Source organism: Oryzias latipes, chromosome 6 (assembly GCF_002234675.1).
Source record: "Oryzias latipes chromosome 6, ASM223467v1".
Lineage (NCBI taxonomy): Eukaryota > Metazoa > Chordata > Actinopteri > Beloniformes > Adrianichthyidae > Oryzias > Oryzias latipes.
Window position 1 is genome coordinate 141,353 of NC_019864.2, and position 19,855 is coordinate 161,207.

General features: G+C 42.1%; 1 protein-coding gene across 2 annotated transcripts in view; it reads left to right on the forward strand.

Moving 5' to 3' along the window:
• The window catches only part of LOC101163132 (polypeptide N-acetylgalactosaminyltransferase 18), a 262,834-nt gene that overhangs the window by 89,375 nt on the left and 153,604 nt on the right, over nucleotides 1–19,855 (forward strand). The gene's annotated exons all lie outside the window — the stretch shown is intronic.

Below are 19,855 nucleotides of genomic sequence, written 5' to 3' on the forward strand. Positions count from 1 at the left end.
GTGAACGCGCGCTGTTAGATTTCCATGAATATCACTACATGTTTTGTTTGGGAACTATTTTTTACAGCGTAACCTCACGTGTCTGTATAAATAAAGGCGGAGCCTCCTGCCCCGCGTTCTTAGTTAGACATGTAGTTGTTAGTTGTTACTGTTATTTGTTAACAAAGAATAGTACGTTGTAAATGTATTTATTTCTGATGCGGCCTCCGGGGGATTGTGTTTTTTTTTGGGGGGGGGGGGGGGGTCTGCGGTTAACCGCGACACCGCGCCCCCTGGTGGTTCATCACCGCGGTGATCAAAAATTCAACACCGTCACAGCTCTACTGGTGAACACTAGGTCCCTGGCGAACAAAACTTTCATCCTCAAGGATTTTTTCACCTCTCAGGGCTTGGATTTTCTTTGCCTGACGGAGACGTGGCTGAACGTCGGTGAGTCCAGCGCGGTTTCTGAACTTTTACCGCCGGACTGTGATTATTTCAACTCCCCGCGCACATCAGGCCGAGGAGGAGGAATCGCCACCGTTTATAAATCTGCATATAAATGTCTCCCTCCGTCTCTGCTTGGCTCCTTGTCCAGCTTTGAACTTGAACTTTTTGAACTGGGCTGCTCTCCACCGGTGCTGTGTGCAGTGGTTTATCGTCCACCAAAATACAGCAAAGACTTTTTAAATGAATTCTCTGGGCTGCTGGCTGAAGTCCTGCTTAAATATGATCAAGTTCTTATTGTTGGAGATTTTAATAAACACGTGTGCTGTCCAGACCGTACAATGTCTAAGGACTTTTTAAGTCTTATTGACTCTTTAATCTTGTTCAGCATGTGTCTGAACCCACGCAGGTACTTGGACACACACTTGATCTGGTGCTGACATATGGACTCTCTGTTTCTTACCTGGTGGTATGTGATGCAGTGTTTTCAGATCATATGCCTGTTTTATTTGACATCTCTTTGCCCTGTAGCCCCTGTAGGCCTCGAGCTCCGGCTCGGTGGGTCCGTATCATCAATCCTTCTACTGCAACTCTTTTCTCTGCTTCTTTTAATCAAACCAGTGTCATCCCACAGTCCGCATGTTATGGTACGGATGAGCTCAGCTCCTGGTTACACTCCACCTGCCTGACAGTACTGGATGCAGTGGCTCCACTTAAATCCAGGCAGCCTAAAGTTCAAACTGAGCCGTGGTTAAACAACGTAACTCGTGCTGCTAGACGTGAGTGCAGAAAAGCTGAGCGGAAGTTTAAAAAGGACAAGCTACAGGTGTCACTACAGATGTTGAAGGACATCTGGCGTCATTATCAGGCTACTGTAAAAGAGGCAAAAAGGGAACATCTGTCAAATGTTATCCTGTTAAACCGACACAACCCCCGTGTCCTGTTTAGCACCATAGACGCAGATCTTAATGCCCCCAAGTCTGTCTGTGTCCAACCTACGCTGGAGACATCTGAAACCTTCCTTAGGTTTTTTGTGGACAAGGTGAATAATGTCAGGGCCCTCATATCACCACCTGCATTTGACCCCTCTGTTGTTGTGTCTTGCCCTGTAACCTTTGACCAGTTTGAACCAGTGACTCTGTCCGTTTTATATGAGACTGTGAAACACCTGAAGCCCTGAGGTTCCCCCTCTGATGCGATTCCACCCCGATTATTTAAAGAGGTTATCACTACTCTGGGACCGGTAGTTCTTGCTGTTGTAAATGGCAGCCTTTCCTCTGGTGTGTTTCCTAGAAACTGTAAACATGCTACAGTGCAGCCATTGATCAAGAAGCCTAACCTGGATCCCTCTGTGCTGTCCAATTTTAGGCCCATTTGAAAACTTCCTTTCCTCTCAAAAATTCTGGAAAAAATTGCGTATGTCCAATTAAAGGATTTTTTAGATGAAAATGGCAACCTTGAGGTTTTCCAGTCTGGCTTCAAATCTCTACACAGCACCGAGTCAGCTCTGCTCAGGGTGTTTAACGACATCCTCTCAGCTACAGATGCTGGGGACCATGTGGTTCTGGTACTACTGGATCTTACGGCTGCCTTCGACACACTGGATCACAACATCTTGATCTCCCGGTTACAGCAACTTGTAGGCATCCGTGGCACTGCTCTGCAGTGGTTCAGGTCATATCTAGAAGATAGAACATTTTGTGTAAACCTCAATAATGTTCAATCTTCCTCTGCTCCTTTACTGTATGGGGTCCCGCAGGGTTCAGTCCCTGGGCCTCTGCTTTTCTCCCTTTACTTACTCCCCCTGGGTTCCATTCTTAGAAAGCATAACTGTGCTTTTCATTGCTATGCGGATGATACCCAGATATACGTGCCAATAACAAAGAAGGATGCCCACTCAATCAGCCCTTTAATTAAGTGCTTGGAGGAATTGAAAATTTGGATGGCTCTGAATTTTCTCCACCTCAATGAGGAAAAGACAGAGGTGATTGTCTTTGGTCCCAGTGGCAACAGTGAGTCACACCCCATAGCTCTGGGCTCTCTCACTCAATCTGTGAAATCCACAGTCACAAACTTAGGAGTGAAGATGGACACTGGTTTTAATTTGGACAGGCAGATCAGTTCGGTGGTGAGATCCAGCTTCTTTCAGTTAAGGTAGCTTGCCAATGTCAAATCGTTTTTATCAACTTTGAGACAGTAATCCACGTCTTTGTTAAAACTCGGCTGGATTACTGTAATTTTCTTTACTTTGGTGCCCCTCACTCATCCTTGTCCCGTCTCCAGCTGGTGCAGAACGCTGCTGCACGCTTGTTAACTGGAACGTGGAAGAGAGAGCATAGCACACCAGTTCTGGCCTCTCTCCACTGGCTGCCTGTCCATTTTAGAGTTTGTTTTAAAATTCTTTTATTTGTTTTTTAGTCTTTAAATGGTCTGGCTCCGCCCTACCTCTGCATTCCCCTTCCCGCTCACTTAGATCAGCTGACCAGCTGCTCCTAGATGTGCCAAGGACACGGCGGAAACTCAGAGGGGATAGAGCATTTGCCGTTGCTGGCCCCAGCTTGTGGAATGCACTCCCTATGCAGGTTAGGCAGGCCCGTTCTCTGAATGATTTTAAATCCAAGTTAAAAACTCACCTTTTCTCCCTGGCTTTTAACTCAGTATGAGTGGATGTTTTTGTTGCTTTTTTTTTTTTTTTTTATTGGTTTTATTTATTTATTTTTATTGGTTTTATTTATTTTTATTTAATGTTTCAATTTTTATTGATTTTATTCTGTTTGTTTTAGTTTGTTGTTTTGTTTTTATTCTGCATTGTTAAGCACTTTGGTCAGCTTCTGCTGTTTTAAAAGCGCTTTATAAATAAAGTTGACTTGACTTGACTTGACTTAAGTCACACTTTGTAGTCTAGCCTAAAGGGAGACAAACATTCTCCTTTTAGGCTAGTTTAGTTTAGTAGCACCATTTTCTAAAGGATTAACAATACAGCTCATGTCTGGGGTCTAAGGTTTTAATTCATTTAATAAACCCCGTCCGCTCCACGGCATATTTGGGTACCATGTTTTGGCTGTATGCAAAGCGACCGCTTCGGTCCCAGTGGTCTTTTATTGTTCTACACCGTGCCCCTTTCCTAGGGATGGGTACCGAGCCCCGGTACCCATCCCCAGCCCCGGGGCAACATTCTTCAAGACCGCAGTATCCGTAAGCTCTGACCTCAACGGTTCTGCTATCGGTACTGGAGAAATCGCATTTTTTTTGTTCCCACCAGTGGCGGTTCTACACTAACTTATTCCCTGGGCGAGTAACCCCACCAGCCCAACCCCCACACATGTACAAAATTTAACAACATCTTTTTGTGTTCCTTATCTTTTATTTGGCCATTTTAAACAAAAAATGCATGAATTTTCTAGATTCTGATTACGGGGGGGTCAAACTCAGTCGCACAAGGGGCCTAAATTAAAAACACGCTTTAGGTTTTGGGCCAAACAAGATAAACATTTATTGAACACACTAAAGCTAAACTTTTAAACCTTTAATACTGAACTTTTTGAACATAAATATGAATAAAAATAGACAGGAACATTAATCCAGTATAACTCAGGTTAAACTTTAAATAATGTATGATATTTTTCTCTCCAAAAATATATATTCTGTCAAAATTATACAAATATGAAGATGCTGCAGAACAAAACAAACAAATCCTGGAAATATTAATAAAAATAAATAACAAATGATGTCTTTCCGTTTTCTTTGCCGTTGCATCATTTTTTAAAGCTGAACTACTGCATAATTTTTAGCAATAATTTCTTGGTGTGTGACGTCCTGTGTGTGTCTTTGTAAACAGAGGAATTGGATCTAAAAAAAAAACGTATTGTGAATATTATTTTTAGGTCTTAAAAACTAAATCATAGAACTCATCAGTGGGATTATTCCAAAAATATCTGGCATTTACCTAATTTTGCACAACACCAAAAGTAAAAATCCTCCAAAAAACCTCAATACATTCATAAACATCTATAGTTTATTTACGATCTCATAAGGTGCAGCTGTTTTTCCTGCATTACCTGCTATCTTTATATCAAATACTGACAACAACTAAATGACATCCTTTCCCCTTTTTTTTATACCCTAAGTGTGGAGAAGGGGGAGGATGAAGACATGGGTGCAATGTTCAGTGTGTCAAAATAACAGTGCAAAGTGCCAACTGTAGCGGGCATCTCAAAATGAAAGCTGAAAGTCTCCTCTTTGACTTAGCCTTATGTGTAACACTGCGGGCACAGGAAATGCCGCCCCTTATTATATGCCGCCCTGGGCCACAGCCCACCTCGCCCATATCAAAAACAGCCACTGTGTCCCACAAGATATAAACTAGAGCTGTGACGGTGTGGGATTTTTGATCACCGCGGTGATAAAGCAGCAGAAGTCGCTGTCAACACCCCCCCGCCGCACACAAAATCCCCTGGCGGCCGCGTCGCAAATGAATTCAATTCATAATTACAATGTAATATTCTCTATTGACAAATAACAGTAAAAATTAACTACTAACTATCTAACTAATGAACAAACTATGTAGGTGTTGTAGAATGAGTATGTGTATATTTGTCAGCACGCTGCGTGTGTAAGAGGAATGAGCATGTGCCGCGCGAGTGACAGCATGCACAAGTGTTGGCGGCGCGCGTTCATGTTTGGAGTTAGAGAGTGAAGTAGAACAGTAATAAAATGTTTCCCCCAGGTGTTGGAATAGGTTTGTGGTGCTGCTGCCTTTGACTGCGATGGACTTTAGGCAAATGTTGCAGCGTGGGGGGGGGGGGGGGGGTCTCTTGCTCCACATCTGCGGCAGTTAATCCATACCAGTTTCGAACAGCAGATGATTTTAATCCTTTTCTTGGGAACAAACTTCCCACTCTCACCAGTTGCCATGTTGTTGCTTGCTGTTTCGTGTGTGCTATGATGTTGTTGTTTGTGGCTTGCCATACTGCCGTGTGAAATTAACGCTACGGAAGCTCTGGGGAGCCAAAAATGCGCCATTACGATTTAGTTATTTTTTAAATCGCCCATAACAATCGATTTTTCACCCAGGCCTATGTTTAAGTATGCTGTGTTTGATTGAGTGAATGAGAGTCAGGTGTGCAGCATCTAGGAAGTGTGCACTAGGGTTGCTGGGAGTTGTAGTAGAACACTGGCTAGAACACTGGAGACGCCTCCCGCCGGTGGCCAAACGAGGAGACAGAGTTCTGTCTTCTGACAGAACCCCCCTTTTGCAAGTGGCTCCGGAAGCAAGGGGCCCTCCGACGCCGAGGTCGACCCCAAGGTCGGGATGCTGGTCTGTCCGGGTGGCATTGGTGGAAGTCATTGATCAGGGAGGGGTCAAGAATGTCGTCAGCTGCGACTCAGTTGAGTTCCTTACCGTACCCCTTCCAATTCACCAGATATTGAATCAGACCCCCCCCCCCCCCCCCCCCCGGTGCCGGGAGTCCTTGCCTTCCACCATCAACGGGGGCATGTTGACGTCAGTGGGTTCAGGCCGCAACCCCCCTTCCAGAGGTCCACCGACGGGCTTCACTCCCCACGAGCCGCCTCCCACGTTTTCTCACAGCAGCGGAACCATTTCACCACTACTGGTAGCGACAGTGGCTCAGGTGGTAGAGCAGGTCGTCCAATGACCGAAGGTTCAATCCCTGCTCCCCCCAGCCAGCTGTCCTTGGGCAAGACACTTCACCCTCCCTGCCTCCAGTGCAGCTCCACTGGTGTATGAATGAATGTCCCGGTGATAGTCAGAGGGGCCGTAGGCAGCCACGCCTCTGTCAGTCTGCCCCAGGGCAGCTGAGGCTACATGGGTAGTTGCCATCACCAACTATGAATGAGGAGTGAATGAATAACAGACACATTGTAAGCGCTTTAAGCAACAAGAAAAAAGCGCAGACAAATCTAATTCATTATTATTATTACTGCTGGTAGCTCCGTAGGTTCACTTAATCAGGGAGAGAACGGAGGTTGAACCCAGCACACACTGGAAGGGCAAGAGGCCTGTGGCCATTTTTTTAAGGGAGTTTTAAGCGTATTCAACCCAAACTAGGAACGGACTCCAGACCTTTTGATGTCGACTACAATATGTGCGGAGGAACCGCGTGATTTACTAGTTCAGGCGCCCCCCTTGGCTGTTGGACTGAGCAAGGTAGCCGAAGGTGAGACTTATGTTAATGCGCAGACCCTTGCACATCTCACGCCACACCTGTGAGGTGCACTGGGGGCCACAGTGTAACACAATGCCCTCCGGGAGACCATAGTGCGGGTTGATGAGTTGTTCTGCCATTTCCAGTGCTGTGGGCAGCTTAGGCAAAGGGACCAAAGCGCAAGATCTAGAACAGCGATCAATAACGCAGATGATGGTGGTGTTACCTCTTGACCGGGATAGATCTGTGATGAGGTCCACTGCGAAGTGCAACCAGGGACGTCGTGGTATGGGCAGTGGATGCAGCAGGCCTGTGGAGGTGACTTAGCCATTTGGGAGGATGCATATCGAGTAACGTACTGGGCAACGTCTGCCTGCAGTGTAGACCACCAGAAAGAGTTCATAGTTAATGCTTAAGTGAGCATTAAGTGCTGCAGGCAAGTCGTGTACAAGGTGGAGAACCTGTTGCCTATGGGACAAATTGCATCATAATCATCCATCTGTAGTATGTACTCCCGTGCAGCAGGGCTTAGGCTAAGGACATGAATTCCCGCTTTTTGACTCTTAAAAACAAAGCAGTCAAACTTTGGCCAAGGACAAAACAGCTGTTTGGCCTGGATTTTAACCTGTGACCAAGGCTTCTCCTCCATAGGTATGTTTCCTTGAAGGTTTGGGTTGCTGCTTCAGAGCAGCAGGTAGTGATCTGTTTGATGTAACAGATCTGGATGGCCGATGATGTTGAGCTCGGTAAAGACTTTGTGGGAGAAGTTTACCTGGTTGTGATTTCAAGATTCTTTCAGACTTTCTGAGGATGGTGTCATCAGCATAACTAGATGAAAACCTAGGAAGGGGTTGGGGATGGAATGTAGGGTGCTGAGAAGGAGGCTGAGGACAGAGAGGGGAGGCTGCTCATGATGCTTCACAGATAGGTCAGATCTGAACCATGCCTCTTCTGAAATGGATTGTACAGTGAAAGGAAGGAGAGACAGTTCAACGCTGCAGCACTCATAGAAGTGATGTCCCAAATGAAAACAAAAACGTGTTCTCTTGATCCCATCCCCACCTCACTTTTTAAGTCAGTTTTCACATCGTGTGAGGAGGAATTACTAAATATCTTGAACTGCTCTCTTCAGACTGGAGTCTTCCCTGCAACCGTAAAAACTGCTAAAGTGAGCCCAGTCTGAAGAAGAGTGGTTTAGCTATGTCCGATCTAAACAACTACCGGCCGGTATCCAACCTGTCATTTTTAAGTAAAATTTTAGAAAAGCTTGTTTTTACTCAACTGAATGATTTTATTAATGAAAATAACATTTTAGAAGAGTTTCAGTCTGGTTTTAGATCTCATCACTCAACAGAGATGGCACTTGTCAGGGTCTTAAATGATCTCAGGTCCAATGCTGACATGAAGAAAGTATCTGTTTTAGTCTTACTGGACCTGAGTTCAGCCTTTGACACAGTTGACCACTCTATCCTTTTAAACAGACTTCATGACATGCTTGGAATTGCCGGGACAGCTTTTAGTTGGTTTAAATCCTACCTTACAAACAGAGATTTTATTGTTAATATAAATGATTTCTCATCTGAAAGGCACAAACTGACTTGTGGGGTGCTTCAAGGCTCCATCCTGGGTCCCACACTTTTTAATCTTTACTTGCTTCCACTCGGTGATGTCATCAGGAGACACGGCATTAACTTTCATAGCTATGCTGATGACACTCAACTATATGTAGCTGTGTCTCCTGATGACACTGGACCCCTGGATAACCTTTTAAACTGTGTTTTAGATATTAAAATGTGGATGGGAGAGAACTTTTTGCAGCTCAATCAGGACAAGACTGAAGTCTTGGTTATCGGTTCTGAAGCTGAGAGAGATAGGGTCCAATTTTATCAGTCAACCCACTTTATGAAAATATGTTATACAGTACGGAACCTCGGTGTGATTTTAGATGCAGATCTTAGCTTTGAAAAACACGTCAATCAAGTAACCAAGACTGCATTTTACCATCTCAGAAATATCGCCCGAGTGAGACCCTTTCTCTCTAGAGCCAGTGCTGAAATCTTAATTCATGCTTTTATTTCATCAAGATTAGATTACTGTAATGCCCTCTTATCTGGTGTAAAGAAAACCACTCTCAATCGGCTGCAGCTAGTCCAGAACTCTGCTCCACGCCTTTTAAAGAGAACCAGGAAGAGGGAGCACATTACACCGATCTTAAAATCTTTGCACTAGCTCCCTATCGGCTTCAGAATTGATTTTAAGATTCTCTTGATAGTTTTTTAAGACTGTCCATGGCCTTGGTCCTTCTTTTATATCAGACTTGCTTTTAGCTTATGAACCTCCCAGAGCCCTTAGATCCTCAGGCGCGGGCCTGCTGATGGTCCCTAGAATCAAGACAAAAATCCATGGCGAGGCCTCGTTTAGACACTACGGACCTGGACCCCGGAGCCTGCCTGAGGATGTGAGGGCCTCATCCTCTGTTAAGGTTTTTAAAAAGAAACTAAAGACTCATCTGTTTAACTTAGCTTTTAATTAGATCTTATATGTGGTATCTTTACTCTTATATTTTATATGCTATTTTATCAAATATTTATTTGTTTAATATCTTTTAGTCCTTTTATATCTTAACTTATTCTAATTTATATTTTAGACTTTTTTGGGCACTAAATCATCTTATCTTATTTTATTTTAATTAATATTTGCATATTTCCTGTTTTTATATTGTAACTTTCTTATTTTATTACTTTTAAATTTTAGACTGTTTACGAGTGTTTTCTCACCCTTGGCCGGGGTGTTAGTGTTCGGGCTCCAAGAGATTTTGGCCATGCTTGTCTTCTGGCATCTCTTGTTCCGACTACCCGGGCTGCCGGGCCTGGTGCGCCCATGTTTGGTGCTGTGGGCCTGGGGGTTGGGGGTCTCTGGGGCGGGGGTTGCTGGGGATGAGTTGTGCTTGTGTTGCATAGATGCTGACACCCCGGCCAACAGGAGGGCAGGGCGGACAGCACTTTCTGGGTTCTCTTTTCTTAAGCTCTGTCATTTCTCTTTTACTTCTGCTTGTTTTTGTGTGTTTTATAATGAGGGGCTTATTTATTGATTTTATTTCATATGTGGGGTTTGTTTTTATTGTATTCTTGTTTGTTTTTGTATGGAAAGCACCTTGAGCTGTCTGTTTGACATGAAAGGTGCTTTATAAATAAAATTAATTTGAATTTGAATTTGAATCTACCATCATTAAATGCAGACTCCTGTTCAGCTGAAATGAAAGATCAAACATTGGCAGTGACAGATTGTGTCTCCTCTGAGAAGAACAAACAAAAACCAAAGTGATCTCTGTGATGCTGAGATAGAGACGAGGCTAGGCAGTCAGGTGTCGGGCTAAAGAAAGGAGATCTAGTAAACGCAGCAGAATTAAATGAGCTTTCTGCTTAGAGAGGAAAGACACTTCTTTATTTTCACATGGAAAAACATCCAGGTATGACAACAGATTATTGTGAAGAACAAGTATTTCTGTCCCTATTCTGCTTTTATGAATAAGACTAAGAAAATCACTCTGAGTTGCAGAGCCATCATCTTACAAACATTATTTATTTATTATTTATCTTTGTATTTACCAGGTTCAGATAAAAAAATCCAGATAAATGTGTTACATTGAAATGTATGTGTGGTATTAACACTTCACAAACAGTCTGATAAACAGCACACATTTTTGCTGTGGAATGAGGACTATAACCCAAACCCAGCTTAGGAAAAAAGTGATTTTATTTTACTTTTTTAGATGGTGTTTTTGCCTGAAATTAACTTTCTGGCCTTCGTGCTTCATTCAGGATTGTTTCTGCACTGCAACCCTGAAGATGTAAAAAACTGAGTTTCTGAATACAGTTTTCAGCATTTCTGCCAAACCATTTATAATCCGCAAAATTGAAGATAATGATGCAAAAAATTTCCCAAACGCTTTTATGCTTTCACTCTTTTTTACTTATGAAGAGTTAAAAAATGTTCAAGAAAAATTAGATCTTAAACAATTGAAATAATTAAGTCAGAGTGTTTACTTTCTGAACATTGAACATTGGTTGCATCAAAGACTTTTTTCAAATTACTTTGTGTATTTTAGGAACAATTAGGGGTGTGGGTAGCGATCTGAGTTCCAATAGTATCAATACCAAGAATTATTGATACCAGTGTGATGAGATCGAAACGTACAGAAAAGAGCTTGAAATTACTGACTGAGTTTGTACAAATTATGTTTATATGTCTCCAGTGTTGCCAGATTGGGCAACACTGGAATGAATTTGAATGTATAGCAGGGGTCTACATTGGCAAGAGTCTGGCGATACGATACGTATGCCAATTGTTTTATTTTTTTTATAAAAGTATGACTTAGAAAAAAACTCTACCTGAGTATCAATACTGTACAAAAGACTCGGGAATAAGTTAGAAGTGAACGACCTTGGGAGTATTTCTGGCAGGCAACTCTAGCAGTGCGTTTACCTGGTTACTCCTCCCCGTAGGGGGTTCAGTCTAATCAACTCACCTGTTCAGTGTCATACCTAAGTCCAGGTGTGCGGTCCAATCCTCTTCTTCCATTTCCGCGAGCTCTGCGTTCGTCACCCCACCCTCCTCCCCGGCTTCCACCTGTGAGCTCCGTCAGGGGAAGTTTATTACCCAAAGTTTTCTATGGAGATCTTTGTTTTATGTATCTGAAAGGAGCCTTATGCCAAACTAAAAGAAATATGGAATAAATCTTATTTACGTCAGACAACTCATGCAGTAAAGAAGTTTCCGTACCTTTAATTTCTGTGTAGTGTTAGACGCATGCTCATTACAAGAGCGGTTACGTCATTGTGTCTGCCTGTCTGCTTTGCTCCGTGCGTGTGAGTGTGCCGCTGCGTGGCTGGTTGAAATTAGAAAGTTTACCCTGGGATGTTTGATGACCAAAGTAAGTTTCTGTTGATGTATGCTTTCTTTGAGTCATTTTTGTTCATATATTCACACTGTTTAGGTAGTGCACAGCTAAATGAGTGTTAATTAGTCAATAACGAGCATGGAGCGCACGTGGGCGCGCTTGACTTCTTTATGTTCTCTTTATGTGATTGAAGTTGCATAATGAGTTTAAATTTGTGTTTTTGTTTACATGAGACTACAAAAATATGTTCATCCACCTACGGAAGGTATACCTGCATCTGTACGTCAATCCAAGAGATGTAGAGCCTGAAGTTTGGATTACAGTTACTGAAACCATCCTCCTGCCTATATGCATTTATTCTCACACACCAACTAACGGAAGCAGCCTCATCCAGGCCTTGAAGTAGTGCTCTGGCCGGTACTCCTGGTTTTAGAGTGGTGTCACTCACAGTGTTTTAACCCAAATCCTCATCTACTAATACGTCTTCCACTGTAATAAAATGGTCAAATTCAGTATATTTAATGATCACAATGTTAAGCACTGCAACTGTATCTCATATATAAGTTGCTTTTATCCAAGAAAATTCTTCTTAGTTCTTTTATTTTGGTAACTTAAAATATGTAGAGGGAACAGTCAACATGTCTGATTTTTACAACAAAAATGTTTCAGTATAAGAAAAAGAAAAATGGAATGAATGTGCCTTAACCAGTAAGGTTCTAAATGTATGGTTAAGTAAATAAAGTTCTGTTTATTTTCAACATTGCTTAATGTAGATTCTCCAGGACTTTTAAACAGTTCAGGAGCCTAAATGGTGATTCAAAAGTCATTAAAGTGTGATGATGAGGCAGCATGACAGGATGAAGGAGAGTTGCTTTAATGTGGTTAAGATGCTTTATGAAACCATGTCGGCCTTTTTTCAGAGCGTTGGACACATCACTCTGATCCATCAGGTCGCTGAGCTAGAATCTATTGCTGGGAGGTTCTGCAAAACTTTGGCCCGGTTTGCCAACAGCATTTTACATGGTACGTGCATTAGCTGCTGTGCAGCTGCAGTGCTTCACTCGTTCTTATCTGAGCAATCTTCCCATGATACAGGCAGCAACATGGCGGAGTTTCAGTCCCGTACCTATTCAAAGTAAAAACTAAGTAGTTCATGTCTCATAACAAAGCGAGAAGCAAGCTGCTAAGATCTTGTTTTGTGGGGTGTAGAGCTGCTCAAAGAGGCTCCGTGTGCTCTGCTGCCAACTAGCAGTGGGAGGTTTAAGTGGAAAACAAGAGTCAGACGCTGAAGGACGCTCAGAAATGATAAAATAAATATTATCCTGACAGCATTTTGAATCGATACAAGTATCGCCCAATGAACTTTAGCGATATATCAGCAAAACGATTTTTTCTAACACCCCTAAAGCAAACCTTCCCAATTTGTGGGGAAAACTGCCCCATGTGGCAACAATGTTTGTCTGCATAAACAGAGCACCTCCTGCTCTCGCCCCTCCTCTCCTGCTTCTTCAGAGAATGAAGTCATTAACCCTTGTGCTATCCTAGGCACTTTAACATTGGGAGTTGGGTCATATAGACCCACTAGACAGTGCTCTGAACCTTTTTTCTTCAATGATTTGTGATCTTCAATGGTGTCCATGGAATACATGAAATCTTTCCACCTTTGTCATGGTAGGGAGAACACGTCAATGTAAGGGTGGGGTCAAAGGATATCACAAGGGTTAAAGAGCAACATGTGTGCACCAAAGGCAGGATTTTTGTGTTGTTTATATTTTTATATTTATAACAGTGTTGCTTTTGGTTACTTTTTCACTGTAGGAACATTATTGTATTACTGCCTTTTATTTTTTAAACATATTTGTATGTGGTAATGTTATACTAACATTTTTGCTTTTCTTAAAATTTTAACAGTAATTACTGTTTTCTTTTTATTATTATTGTATTATGCTATTATTAATATACATGTTCTATATTTTCACTTCCATTTATTCTATAAAGAAAAAAGTTGATCCAACTTAAATGAATCACTTCAATTGGTAACACCTAATTGAATTAATTTTATTCAACTTAAATTTTTATGGCTATCCAACTCAATTTGATAAGTTGCTCTAACTTTAAAAAATAAAATAAAATTTTGTTTATACAATTTAAATTTGAAACATTTTTCTAAAGTTTCAACCAATGGGCCTTGTTAGTTACATATCAAAGACATGAACAACTCAAACTCAAACTCAAACTTTATTTATTTATATAGCGCCTTTCATTTTGGTTAAAAACACAAAGCGCTTAACATAAAAACAGATAAAACAGTCATAAAAAATGAAAGTTGTTCAAAACAGAAAACAAAGGACAATCCCACAAAGAAGGTACCCCTCCCTCACCACCCCCCGCCCCCATCCCCACCCACCCAGTTACCCCAGTAAAACAGTGAACAGAAACAAATAACTGCAGTTGAAGAAGGTCTGGCTTGGTACTGCTGTGAGGAAACGATATCATGGGGATCCATTCATTCCAAGGCCCAGCCCGACCACAGGGGCCATTACCGCAGCGCCCGCCCAACACAGGGCAGCCCAGGGCCCCATCCATGGCTATTAGACCACAGAGTGGGACCCCAGCCCGCCCAACCAGAACGGGCACCACAGCAACGGCACGCCCTACAGGTCAAGCTGGTGGTGCCCAAGAACGATGGATCCCCCAGAGGAAACAACCCGGTAATGTCTAGCATCACAGGGCTGGAACTCACTTGTCATGAACTCTGTCTTTAAAATTGGGACATACGTTTGGTCATCATCCTCTCCCAAACTCTAACTCATGGTGCAGAAAGAAATAAACAAAACAGTTTAAATTACTAGTTAAAACAGAGTAAAACAGGGGGTTGAACCACAATCTGCCCAGATAGGCAAAGAAACTGTATCCCATAATTCCTTGCGCTGCCAAAGTTACACCAACTTAATTGAATTAAGTTGATTGAAAGTAAAATAACTATGTCAGACAACTACCTGTTATTTTTAAGTTGAATGTGTCATGATACTGCAGGGGGGGTGGAACCCAGATGCTGTAACCCAGAACGAAGACAGGTGAGTTTTGAGGTAAGAAGAGTTTTATTGTTTCCCCAGATGTGTAGTTGTTCGTGGCTGGTGGTGACGTGGATGAGCCTGATGGCGTGGCTGGAGGGCTTAATGCGGTCGGAGTAGGCTGTGATTTCTTGTGGGCTTCTGTGCAGCTGAGAGGATGATCCGTGCTGACTTCACTCTTGGCAGGTTGAAGATCCTGAGACAGGGAGCAGAGGTTTAGAGCGAGAACAAAGCGTAACATAGTTATTGAGCATGACTTGGACCAGGGCTTGTCACCATAAGGGGTAACGAACTGGCGATGAACTGTGGTGAGGAGTCTCCTTTTAAGCAGCAGCAGCAGATAAAGAGAGTGGAGTCAGCTGGTGGCAATCAGGCAGAGAAGCAGGCAGAGCTGGAGGGGGGAGGAGTCTGACAGGCACCATGACAGAATGAACTAAAAAAAACGATTTTTTTTTCACTTATTCTTCGCTTATCTTCACTTATTTCATTTATTTTCAAACTAAATAATTAAGTTAGAACAATGTAAAAAAGTTCATCTTTCCAACGACAGCCCAAATACTCTTTTTAGAGTGTTGTTGTGATTAGTTAAATAACATGTTTATTTGCGAAAGGTCTCTGTCCTGTGTTTTATTATACACTTAATTAACAAAAATAAAATAATAAATAAAACAATCATACTTTTGTTCCTGGAAACTGTATTTTACACATATTTTGTATCTACGTCTCCCATTGTTTTATAAACCTGAAGGACGTGAAGTGAGAAATTTCTGATGCATCGAAACCTGCTGCTGAAAACCAAACAAACGTTTATATTTATGGTTGGATGAGCATTAACTAGGAAATATGGAAAAAATAAATGTATGTGTGTCAGACACCTCCACAGTTCCTTCACTGCAGCTGCATTCATGTCGTTGTGATGAAAATGAAATAGCTCCAAAGGGTTTCGGACCAGACAGAGCAGAAAAAAGACGAGAGAGGGCAGCGATCTGCTGGAGGAGGACGTTCAGCCCAGAGTGTTCAGCTTAAGCATGAATCTTTGCGAAATCTTCCCCTGGAGGACGACTGTGAAAACCTGACGAGTCTGAGCCTTCAGGACGAGCTCACGGAGACGAAGACAGAAACCTGCCAGCTTCATAAATGTGCTTGTGATGAAGAATCCTCCTCTTCGGGCAGATCTGGGTAGAAAAGTGTCATATGTCTTTACATGTCGTCTGACAAAAGATTTGGTACAAAAGTTACAATGAAAAGAATAAAAAATAAAAAATTAATTATACAATAAATGCAGAAATCACTTATTAAGAAGTACTCAATATCACTGAGTATTTCTTAATTTCTTATTTAACATTGAGTTTCTATTTAAAACACATTTATTGAAATGTGTTTAAAATATTTTGATTAAAAGAAAAGTAAATAACAATTTTCACAAATCCCCCCATGGAAAATTTAAAATTAAATTATTTAAAGAGGTTTCTTACTTTTGCTTTTCTCTCTTCTTGCTGCTTTTATTCTTTTTATTTATTTATTTTTGAAGGCCTGATTCCAAAAAGATTTTTGAATAGAAAGTCCCCTGTGACTTTCTATTCAAAAACATCACATTGTGACCTCACATTGTGAGGTCACAAAGTGAGAAACAGCCCCTTCCAGGGGGAGTCTGCGCTTCCAGCTTCACCCCAGGCTAACACAGACCCATTTTCTCTGTGGAGCCAGCAGTGATCCTCAAAACTATTTCCTTTTACATGCACAATATGCACATCCATCTTTGCAAAAGTCTGGATGTCCTGTGTTTTGGTGGGTGAAGCGCAGACACGCTGCTGAGGCCAACTCTAGGTTGACGTCATAAGAAAGGGGACAGCCACAAGGAGCAAAAGGCGGAGCCTCAGAGATCAAGTCGTCTTACTTCTGGGTAGGAAAATAAACTGTGAAAATAACTCATATTTCATAAAAGATGTGTTATTTGAAGAGCCAAATGTGATATATTATCATATACCGTAATTTCCGGACTACAAGCCGCTACTTTTTTCCTGCGCTTACAGCCTTGCGGCTTATTCAGTGACGCGGCTAATTTATGGATTTAATTGGCGGCCGCCATGTACACTTTCGAACTCAGTGAATAGTTTGAATTCTCTATCTAACACCAAGCACGAGGCATTTTTATTCAACACACCTCTTAGCAGCCAAACAGCATGGACTTGACTTCAGGTCTTAGACACTTCAGTCATGGTTCAACAAAATGAAACACGCATGCCCGGCCGCATCCCAGAATCCTTTGGGGCCATTAGACCCAACGTGCACGTGATCGTCGCTACATTATGATGAAGCTTTCAAGTTAAAAGCAATCGTTAAAAGCAGCGTAAAAAAGTCCACCGTCACCAACGGGTTTGGAAAAGCCGGTTTGCTGCGTGACGGAGAGAACAGCGCATGGAGTGAATTTACACTCCATTTACGGTTTCTAAGGAAACCGTAAAAGCGGAATTTTGCTTTGAAAAACTCACAGCCTCCGTGTGAGCTGGAGACATCTTCTCCTGCTGATTGAGCTGCGGGGCCGATGGCAGTCTCCTCCTTGAAGCCGCCCTGGCCAGAGGTGTCGGAGTAGATAGGAAGGGGAGACAAGGAGCGCGCGGGGCGGGAGCGGAGCGCAGAGGCGTCCGCGGAGTGCAGAGGCTTCTGAATTCTGACGCACGCGCCGCACTGAGGCGCGCGTATCGCGCTGAGGCGCGCGCTTTTCAGTCGCCGCTGCTGTATTTTACCGGTGTGTTTTCTAACCAGTCCTGTTACTCCCATAACGCTGCTGCGACACAAGCGGAAGGAGAGCTTTTCCCGTTCACCCCTCCATGCACTGCTGCTACTTGCTAATTCTTAAACACGTACAACAGAATGGCGAGCCGGGCGTTGGCCCCGCCTTTAGCCCCTAAGACTCATGGGAAATGTGGAATCACGGATGTAAATTTCCTCATTATAACTGAGGGATGTAATGTTGATTATATGGTTACTGTTTGTAATTTTATGTTAGATACCTAGATTGTCAATAAGTAAAAAAAAATGAAATAAAAACACCATAACTGAGGGACTTGTGAACAGAATATAGGTCCATGCTGTTTGACAGATGTCGATACACCCAAATACGTGACCCAGAGGCAAAACTGGCACCACCCACAATGTGCTAATAAATTGCACTCACTCTGGGATGCTGGGCGTGATCTGTCAGGATGACAATATCGTCTAACACATGTGCGGCTTGTACTCTGACACGGCTTGTGTATGTATAAAAGCAGTCAAACAAGTGAATATAGGTGGGTGCGGCTTGTAATCGGGTGCGCTTTGTAGTCCGGAATTTACGGTACTTTATATGGATATAGTTTACTCTGAAATGCTTAACAAAAGCATGATATAGGACCTTTAAATCACAGTGTGTCATGACTCGCTCTGCGGGACAGACCCAGACACAGGAACCCGGAAGGAAACACAGGAAATTGAGATGGTCAGTAATGAGTAATTTTTGAAGGTGAGTAGCTGAAGAAGCACTGGTAGTGCGCCGATGGTGTTATGGTTCGCAGAAGCTAAGGCTTGAGGCCAAGGCGAGGTTGTAGTCTTGGCGAGGCTGGGACTTGTGGCTTGGCTGGAGCGTGGCCTGGCGTGGATCAGGCGGTTCTTGGTAGATTATGACACAAGTGAACACTCGTGGTCTATGGTCCTGTAGGCAAGGCAGAGAGACAAGATGAGGGAGGAGCGAGAGTACAGTTGCATAGAGAACATAACTAGAATGACCAGGCTCAGCACCATAAGCGGTGACAACCCTGCGATGAATGCTGGAGCTGGATCTCCTTAAGAAGGCTGCACGGTGATGAGTTAAGTGTTCCCAGCTGGTCTCAATAAGAGGGCAGAGCAGAGAGGGAAGGGGGAGGAGAGACTGCCAGAGGCACCATGACACAGTGGCCCTAAAATGCAAATCACTCAACACAGAAACATTTAAAAGATCACAATGACAATTAAAAAAAAACACGTAAAAAAACAGCATTACATTTTAGAATGAAAAAAACATTTCTGAAACTATAATGTAATTCAAAAATTTTTCTAAAAGACTGAAACAAAAAACGTGTTGGAAAACAAAAGTAAGTTCCGGGGGGGTATTCCACAAAGCAGGTTGTGCCAGTTACCACGGTAAGTTTGAGGCTAAGGAAGCAGATAACCTCAGCTTTCGGTTCCAAAAATGGAGGTATGTTTCAGGGTATGTCAAGTTGCCATAGCAACTCATGCTCTGAACATAACCTGGTCTGGAGCAGTTTCAGTTGAAGGTTAGTTTGTTTTCAGAGAGGTGAAGCAGCATGGCGTGTCCATTTGAAGATGATTTAGTGGATGAAGAAGCTCAGATAATACTTTTTCCACCGTGAGAGGGTGATAAGACCACATATGGATGTTGGAAAGAGAAACTTTTTACATTGATCTAATTAATTATTTGCTTCAGTTAAAATAAATCATTTTTTTAGTTAAGTCAGCTTAAAAATAACACATAGTTATCAGACATTTATTTTACCTTCATTCCAAATTAATTAAATTAAGTAGGTGTAACTTTGGTGCTGCTGTTAGATCGGCACCGCAAGAGATTGTGGGATACCATTCCCTTTGCCTGTCTGGAGGGATTTGGGTTTAAGTGTGGGTTTTTGTCTAAATGTGTGTAGTTGTTTAGCTGTTTTACTGTGTTTTGCCAAGTTATTTTGTCCTACTATGCTTAATTCTCTGCACCATGAGTGAGAGGGAGGAAGAGGATGATGAGTTTATATTGCCCCCCTACTGTCAAATAGTGTAACCACAATGTCGGAGAACTGGTAAATGAATGTGCAGCTATTGTGACTATTGTTTATTTCTTTTTATTGTTATAAAAATGAGAATATCTGCCGGCTCAAATTTAGACATATGAGAGTTCAAGGATTATAATAAATTAAGATGAAAAAAAGATTAATTGAATTGTAGTAATATGACATTTAGTTAAATATGTAAATTTTAGTTGTATAAACAGTAATTAAGTTTTATAGACGTAAGAAATTAGGTTAAAGAAATTTAACTAAATTAATTGTTACCAATTGAAGTAATTCATTTTAGTTGGCAAAATTGGATAAGTTATATATATATATATATATATATATATATATATATATATATATATGCGTCACAAGGAAAATGGAAATAAGACCAGAAACTCATGTGTTTACTTCGTCCATTCTTTTTCTCCATTCAGAAACTCTTTCTTTTGCTGATGCATCTGTGTTACTTTTTTGATGGACGTCTAATCT